We start from the raw sequence: 9934 nt of genomic DNA on the forward strand, positions 1-9934 counted from the left end.
GCACATGTGCAAGAGCAGGAACAACACCTGACTATTCCATAAATTTTTTGTGCTTAATGAGGGTGTGCAAAGGGCTCCTTGGTTCCCCTCTGACCTAGAGGTTGAGGCCATTTTCCCTTTTTCGGTATATGTCATGAGATTTTGACCACTTAATTTGATTTTTAGAAAAAGAGATAAAGGCCTGAAATTGCACATCGCCAATAAAAGGGCTAGGATTTTCATCCCTCTGGTCCTCTAAGAAAAAATTATGCATGTATAGTTCACACAAAAAGTATTTTACATGATCATCTTGCTGTTGAAAAGATTTAATGAAATTAGAGACAATATTAAACTCAGAGGGTTGTTCGGACCATACAACTTTAATTTTAAGCAATAGATATCGTTCAAGTAAGAACAAAGCATAATTCTTTGTTGGGCACCTACAGGACAAAGCATCAGAGTAAATGGAGCAAACCTCCTTGATTTGTTCTAAAGATTTTTGAAGTTGGCCCTGCACCATTTCTATCTTCTTCTTTGTTGCCCTGAGCTTAGCATAGGTCTCATCCTCAGTGATGGAAAATTATTTAAACTTCTATAATAAATCCTAGTGTTCCTTCCAGGGTACCACTTCTCCTCGGTACTGACTCAGAATCTGTTGTTGTTCCTCCAATCTTTTATTCAACACCTGGATAGTAACATCCATGATCAATGGGGTGTATGGAGGTATAATTTTTGTCTAAGTGACCCTATTAATAGAAACCAATAATTTTGTTTGACTGGCTCCCTCGGCTGTCATCACATTAGAACCCAAATCAGTCTGGGTTTCTGCAGAAACAGTGGGGGTCCCCTCTATCTAGGTTTCAATGGAGGTGAAAAAGTTTTCAGTTTGGACTTCAACTGTTCGAGTTTCCTGCCTTCTCTTGTAATGTCTTATGTTGTTCCTTAGCCAACTTTTAAGATGTTTCACCTTCCTTTGTAGTCTCTGATTTTCTTTCTTTAGTAGCCTTATTTCATGGTTGGTTTTCCTTTTTGTACTTTCAGCATGTTTTTCAGTTTGTACAGTCGAGGTGGAAGGAATGGCAACAATATTTTCAGGCTCCTCAATTGTGGTTTCTTCAACTGCAGGAAAAATTACAAGGCCTACAGGGCCCTTATCAAATTGAAGTGTATCAATAAGGTCATCACTCATCTTTTGGTGTTCAAATGATGGCAAAATTGCTTCTTTAGAGGGGGATCCTGGTTCCATAACAATTTCAACATATTCTCTTGACTGTTCCTCAAAAGAAGGGTTCCTAGGGTCTTCTGGGGACTACAACACCATAGTAGCATTAGAATTGGGAGGAGAGGCCAAAAAATTGGGCGTTGGAGTTCGTTCAAATGGAAACTCAATATTAAAAACGTTCCTCATGTTTTCTAGCATTTGAGCTATCTCCTCCTCATGAGTTTGAGGTGAATTGTCTTGATATGCTTCTTGAACTTTAGGAGACTTTGGGATATATTTTCCTCTGGAAGCTATTCGCTAGGGTCTGAGGGATTTCTTGCTTTAACCAATCTAATTGATCTTCTATGTTTGACAGGTAAGGATACTAGAAGATATACTATCCTCTTCTCAGCCCTAGTCAATTTCTGTGAGACTGATGTCTGAGCTTGTTCCTGCATGACCCTCTTAGCTTCTGGTTGCTCAGGTTCTGTAATATTTGTTTCAATTTGGGATGATGGCTCATTATTTCTGATAAAATTATCCCAGGTCATATATGCTTGGTTTAATTCCTTGTTAACTATTAAATTTATAAGGCAATGATGACTAACTACTAAATTTTGATCCTTAGCTTTTCCAATTCTAACAATTATCTCATGCAGAAGAGAATTTAAAAAGAAAGGTAGATTTATAGTTACCTTCTATTTCAATACTGCTAACAACTTCAAATGTCGTGGTCTCACTACATCATACCAGATGACACAGGTAATGTATGTGTACTACCTCTGCTAACTCTTTCCATGGTTCTGGAAAGGAATTCGGGTGATAACTTTTGCCTTTAAGAACTAGTGCTTCACCAGGATTGATGAACATCAACATCACCTTGTAACACAATATGCCTATCTATCCAATTCTCTCCTTTCGTGGAGAGGCCTGTGACTTCTGCTAAGACTGTCTCATTCACCGGTATATGTCTACCTTTAACTATCATTACTCCATTGTTCAGGTTCTGTAGAAATTCCAAGGTGTTGTGCTGTACAACAACCCCCCATTTCATAAAATTTTTATTTTCAAAAACTATAATATGAAATGGGTCCCTTTTAGATTAAAATTGGTATCAACTTATCATTCCTCAAAAGGTACGAAAAGAAATAAAACATTATAAACCTTTTTGATAAATCACATAATCGGTCTTATAATAAAAAATGAATAATCCTTTATTATTGTGATAAAGCGATCGCAAGATCGCATATCACAATAACGAAGGATGAATAAATAAAAGACCCATTGGTTTTCCCTGATGCGACAATGCACGAATAACTATCAGATATCAGAAAGACAAGCTATCATAACAAAAGGCCCCTCTCTTTGCTCCGATGCGATATCGCTATCGGCGACCGGGGAATGTAGCATGCATGCATCTCAAAGCCCTCGTTTAAAAACTCCCGATGCGAATTGGCGATATCGCTATCGGTGATCGAGGATTCCGAAAGGACACCAATATAACAACTTAAGCATTCCCCCGATCGCCGATTGCGATAAAGCTAGGCGCAAATTTCAAAAAGGATTGATAAGGTCGGGATATATTATGGTTAATTAGTATTAAAGGCCTTTCTCTTCCCGATAGTGATTCACTTACGCTCAACCGCCAAAACATCAAAGCCACGCTTAAATGAATTATTCGGCCAATAAACGATATGATGAGCATTTAAAGGATTGACAAGTTTAAACGGTCATTTAATGGAACAGTAAGGCCAAAATCTCTTCAGAGATTGTATCCGCGGCCACCTTAAGTTAATCCTCCATTATTCATTGATTAATATATCTCGTTCATATTTGGTTTGCACCACCAATTCTCTGCATTACGTTCATTTTATCTCCTGTGCAGAGCTCCTCCGAAGCAGCAAATTCAAGCCAAATGGGGAAGAAATCTAAGAAAACTGGAACAGCTTCAGCTTCCGCAGTAACAAGACAACACATTGCCGATTTGGGACCAAGCAAAAAGGGATTGATCTCGGACACCACATGTCTAGGACTTGGTAAAACTACTTGGCTGAGCATCTATAATCTGATTGAGGCCGAAGAGCCTCAGATAACAACATTGTAAGCCACAGCAGACCCGACTCGGAAGTCTGATGCTACTCTAAAGGATTTGGCCGACTCTTACCTTCATCGGATAGCAGCCCGAGAGCAAATTCTTCCATATACAGATGTAGTAAGATGGGCAATTGAAGAAATCCCAATTACAAACAGAACATTTTGCACCATCGATGGGAGAGTGTTCGGCTCGTTTCAACCCGATGATTTGAGGCAAATGTACCATTTGCCTGCACCGGAGAAGAAGTACAACAAAGCATTTCTGGAGAAGTTCATAAATGAAAATGACATTGAATCAGAACCTATACGGGATTGGAGGCAAAACCCAGCGAAACACAAGCATGAGTCTTCGGGTAAGTACTCTGTCGATTCCTTGTGTTCTCCTTATTGTTATGCCGGAGTAATGATGTGTAGGATTTGGGGGTTACATGATTCCTCAAACTTCACTATAGAGATGGTACCTTTAATGGAAGCAGCATGCAATAGTGAAATAATGGATTGGGGGAATATACTGTCTGATAAGTTAGCAACAGCTGTTCTTGAATTCAGAAACAAATCCCGCGTTACTGAAAGTTTCATTCCTCCATTTTACTATAGTGCCTACATCTTGGATACCCTCTGTTTTAATTCTGAATTTCCTGTGCTGGGATGGAGATGGACTCCAAAGGACCCCATGCTCATTCATATATACCACCAGAAGTTGTGGAAAGCCCACTATAAACACCACCTATATCAAGTTTGCAATGGATTTATGCTACCCATTCACCATGCCATTTTTAACAAATCTGCTCCTAAGATTTCCTCACAAGCAGAGATTGACTTGACAGCCATAGGGAGATGGTTCGGAGAAGAAAAATTCACCTATGTAAGAGTTTTCGGCAGCCATGCCAAGCCTCATGTCCTCCCCTTATATACACCCGACAAACTGTTGGCCCGAGAGATAGCATATCAGCTTACATCCGAAGGAGTTACACAGACTCTAAGGAATAAAAAGAAGCAGGTTTGGCCTCCTTTTCCTCTAAGGTGTGGCGTTTACGCTTTGCATGACTATAAACATGCAGAGAAAGAAGCATAAAAGATTAATACACTGAATCTCGCCACTCTTCCTAATAGGCGATTTGATTCAAACAAAGTCGCCTATAATGCACTTGAACAGGAAAAACTCACTAAATTTGAACATAAAGATGATGAGTTTGATGGCATGTTCTCCTTAGCCGAGTCGTTATTTCAGGTTCAAGCACTAGCCAGAATGAGATATAACAATGATGGGTTAGTCGAATTTAACAGACTTAGAGAGCAGACGTTGCAAACTCTGCCTCTAGATCTGTTAGCAACGGCCCCGATGACACAGTCAAGCGAGCCTGAACAACGACTTACTAATGAACTTCCTACTACATCAGAAATTGCTGGAGAAATCCAAACAAGAGAGCAGGAGAAACTCCAGAGGAAAGAGCAGGAGCAAAGCAGCACGGACGTGAATGTCGATGCCCAGATTGACTCGAAGTTGCTCCAGGAATGGCAGCAATTCGATTCAATCATAAGCAATCTTGAAAGCTCAAAGGAAGCCGATACATCCAAAGCAGCTAATACACATGATACAACATCAAAAGAGGTTCCAAGTGGAACCAGCGGCCTACCCCCTTCTACAGACATAGAAATAATTCCCAAAGATCCTTCGGATCAGATCATTTTGCAAGTGGAGGATATGCCTCCATTGGATGTCTTTTACAGCCCAAAGCACAGGGCTGTAGTAAAGCAACAACAGAAAAGGAGAAGGATTGATCAACCTCCCCTATTCCCTGAACAAACAGTGATAGCCAATGTGGTTTGGAAAGAGGAGTTTGATCCTTCTGATGACCTAACAAAATTGTCCCAATATGCTGGAGCCTATTCGGCGGCCACCATGGACAAGGCATCAGAAGTGAGTAATCTGTTAAGAGAAAAGGACCAAGCAATCGCTTCACTACAAGCACAGTTATCAGAGGCACAACAGAAAGCAGAACAACTCGAACAACAATTGTCCACGCAGCAACAAATAAATAATCAATTGAATAAACAGTTGCAGGAAGAGAAACAAAGGATTGATTCAAGTGCAATTCAAAAGTAGAAAGAGCTGTCGAAAGCATTGACAAAATTGAAAGCAGTGAATGAACAGATGGTGAAGACGAAAGATGAGCAAATTGCTCAATTATCAGGCCAAATAGAGAAGTCCAAGAATCTTCCGCAGCCTGCCGAGTTCAGAGCAGAAGCACTACAGATTAACAAGGCATTGGTAACACAAATAAGACTATTATGTCAGAAAATTGCTCAAGCGGAACCCCTATGTGACATAACAACGTCAATAATCGATAAATCAGTCGACGCTAGAACGGACTTGGAGCAGGTCGATGAGACCTTGACAAATTTTCTTGATTGGCAGGACACTAATGAGGGACAGGCAGCTAATTTGCCAAAAATCTTAGAATCCCATAAAGAGATCCTATTTATGGAATGGCAGTCCCAGTTAATGAAGGTAGAGAGAGCAGTTTCTAGATGCAAATTAACCACAAGTAATTTGGTTGAATTAATTAATGATACTCTCTATTTATCTAATATGATCTCTCAATGTACACCAGGTAAATTAATATCGGCTAAAACATTGGAGCAGTCTGTTATCAAGAGCTGGAAAAGAATGGGAGGTTGATCGCAGGTATTAACAATTTAACTTGGGACACCTATTGGTTTTTCCTAGTAAAACCATACAACCAGAGATCCGCCCTCAAGTGTCTAACAGATGCAATCGGGTGTATCATTCCCGATATACAAGATGCCACCTATGCTGCTCAACTCAATTCTTGTCTCAGCCGCCCTCAAGAAGTGGAACCAATGCTAGCAATATGCCAACTCAGGTCGACAAACAGCGAGAGTGATGAATCATGCTGCCGACTGCCAGATTGCTATGAGGAAGATACTCCAGATCAAGTTGTACCAAGTAAGTAGCATTTTAATTTTATAGTTAGTTAGTTTTAATCAAGTATTTATAGACCCTTTCAATGCATTGGAAAGGGTCGTAAGTTTTTGTATATGACTTAAACCTGAAGTTGCACTACTGTACTTCAGGAATATTTTTTATAAAGACTGGGCCACTTATTCCAATTTTGATAATGAAGATTTTATGTGGATGTATACTACTGCCTTTATTTAAAAGTATTTCTGAGTCGGAAGAAGGAATTCAAATAGCGATTGATGTTGGGAATGATTTACAGCTCATATGGTACTACTATCTATGTCTGAGTTCATTCTTTTTATGTGAATTGTTGTTTGATCGCTCTTGCTATTATCGGATATATGCATGTGTTTTTAACAACATTCTTTATACTTTCCACTACTGGATGTTTACAGCATGCTTTTCTTTTAATCATACATGTATCGGTAATATAAAAGGATAAGTGTAACAATGTTTTGTTAATCACTTTGTTCAACTATTTGAACAAAGCAATCATTAAGTGAATGAATGTCTATGTTTATTGAGTAGAGTCATCTATATGCCTATCGATGAACATAGATCATCAAGCGTTGCACTTAAAAGAATAGAAGCCTCCCGGGATAGAATAGTCATTTGTATTTTCATTGTTAGATTAAGTCATCCACTCATTATCATTTATTAGAAAACCAATCACTCATCCATCCCCTTTTTATTCATTATTGGGAAATTGGTCCCATTATATCCAGTCGGAGCCACCATCCCAAATGGAAAAGGAGTTGTATTAAGGTTCAGACCGGGTGGTTATCCCCGGTGTTGATGCAATGATTTTCGGGGCATCAACATTTTTGGCGCAAGAAAGAGGGCCCGAACTATGAATGGCGAGCAAATCCAAATCTACAGACCATTCTGAGAGTAAATCTCCCTCCACATCACCTCGTACTTCCCAATTGCATGTTGGTTCTCCAGTATCCAAGCGAGAAGAAGAGGAATCAACTACCACTGCTCAAACCCACAATACTCCAGAACGATTAAGTCCTGAGTCCCCTAAAGTTTAGTTACTCATCCATAAACTTCAAGGCTTCTCGATATCACCACAGAAATCTTAAGTATCCCAAAGCAGTGAGACTTCACAATTCAATCTACCTCATCCTCTCACTAGACTTCAGAGCGGAAAGCTCGGTATTGCACCTACTGAGCTGCCCTTACCTAAAAGGAAAAGGGCAAAGAAGAACATTGAAGGATCTGACAGTGAAGCATTTTCATCCGCATCCTCCATCTCATCTTCCCCAGTGCGAAGTCAACCATCCACTCCCTCTTTACACATTGTTGTTCATCAGGGATTAGGAACTTCAACATCCCAACCGACTCAATCCTCAATATCAATTCCTTCCCAAACATCTGGAATTTCATCAGCCATCTAATCCACTACTGGTGTTTCAATGGAAAATCCATGGAATAGACCTGGAGCGGTCAATATGCCTGCACCATTACATGCATTACCTGATGCTCCTGAAAAATGGCTACCCAAATTTAACCCAGATGATGGAATACAAGCTGAGGAACATATTAATAACTTCATGTTATCAATTAATTTGAAAGGAGTAACAGAGGAAGATGTTGTCATTAGTCTTTTCCCTTATACTTTGCAAGGATCAGCGAGATCCTGGTATTTTTCCCTGCCTTCTGGATCCATTACCAGTTGGACCACTTGCCAAGAACAGTTTCTCACTAAGTATGGTGATGATAGATCTTTAGCCACATTAATCAATGATCTCTCCAATCTTAGGATAGAGCATAGGGAACCGATTAAAGAATTCAATGTGCGATTCAATAAACTCTTGAATAAAATCCCAACGGCCTCCAAACCAAGTGAACAAATCAAAAGCGAATGGTATATAACTTCCCTACCTGCCAATATAGCTATTTTCGTAGACAGGGCCGGAAAACCAACTTTAGCTGAAAACATGAAAGAAGCACTTGCTGTGGAGAAACGTATTAATGCTCTAGAAAAGAAAGCTGCTCTTGAAGATAGAAAATCCAAAAAAGTTTCTTTTAAAGATGATTCAAAGAAGAAAACCCCTAAAGATCCATATGATATGGAGGGTCTGCAAAAAGTCCTCAAGACTTTGTCAAATGAAATGGTTGAAATCAAAAAACAAGTAGTGGAAACCTCAACAAAAAGGCCCTTTAGAAATTTCAAGAAAACCGAATCAAAACCACCAAATGTTATATCTAATGCAGATTCAGATCCTGAAGAAGAAGAAGAAGAGGAAACAATTTCACCAACTGATGAAGAAGAGGAAGTTGTTGAATGCCATGGAATGTGGGATTTCATACTGCCTAACTCCGATACAGAAAATGAACAAGAAGCTTTTCCTGTCACTACTAGGAGTAAAGGTGCCCCTGAACCCATCCAAGCAAGTTCAAAGAAAAGAAGTGCAGGTGCTACTACTACAAAGGAAAAGGTATCCACAAAGAAGCCAGCTGCAACAGTACCGCAAAACCAACCTTCATCCTCAAATATACCTTCGACATCTAAAACGTTGGTAGTATCGGATTCAATGGATTACAATATTGTTGATGATATGAAGAAGACTAAGGCAAACATTACCATGTTTGAACTTAGCAAACTAAAACATCAGCAGAAATTGCTTCTCAAGGAATTGAATGTTGTTCCTTCTTCACCTCTTCCCAGTGCTAAAGCTGCAAATGATTCAGGACAACCACCTTCTGGCAGGATTGAAGCTACTGATACGATTCTGATTGGAGACAGATCAAATTCCCATACTCCTCCTTTCCTCTTAACCTATGAGATTTATAATCGAAATCTACACAATTGTTTGATTGACTCAGGGGCATCCTCAAATATAATGCCAGCTTCGGTTTGTTCCAAACTGAACATTGAGCCCCAAAAGTCCGCAATTCACATTGTGCAGTTAGATAGAACCAAGGTCCAGGTTTTAGGAGAAATTAACTCTGTAACTATCAGGTTATCGGCTGATCCACGAGTAGTTCAAAGAATTGATATCTTAATCGCCGATATACCTGAGTTTTCTGGTTTAATCTTGAGTAGGGATTGGTTTGAGATGCTCCATGGGTATATTTCTACCGATTGGTCCCATATGTGGCTACCCTACAAGGGAAAGCCAAATCAAATAAAAATCAATCGGGAGAAACACATGACCCATACTGTTACAGAATTTGAACAGGAAAATCAACCAATAGCATTTAATAACAATATCTTGGGGAATTATTCATCTGAATCATTCTTTGGCAACTTCACAGCCCAACCATCTCCTTTCTCAGTAAACAATTTTACATCTCAGATCGAAAATTATTCACAAACAGATAGATCAAGATGTTTTAACAATACTGAGGAAACTGTGAATAAAATTGTTGATAATTATTTATTTTCGTCACTATATTTTGATGGGTCTAAGTCTAGCGAAGGCTCGGGAGCAGGATGTATTTTGGTTAGCCCTCAGGGAGAAAAAACAATGCTGTCCTGTAGGTTGGAGTTTGAATGCACGAATAATACAGCTGAGTACGAAGCCTTAGTCTAAGGACTATACAAAGCGATTGGCCTCAAGGTTCAATATTTGAAAGTGTTTGGTAATTTAGAAATTATTATTAAACAGGTGAGAAATACGATTCATTATCTTTCTAGCCACCTCAAACATTATCAGTTGTTGGTA

Source organism: Pinus tabuliformis, chromosome J (assembly GCF_031772625.1).
Source record: "Pinus tabuliformis cultivar Carrire ecotype Pingquan chromosome J, CPIR1, whole genome shotgun sequence".
Taxonomy (NCBI): domain Eukaryota; kingdom Viridiplantae; phylum Streptophyta; class Pinopsida; order Pinales; family Pinaceae; genus Pinus; species Pinus tabuliformis.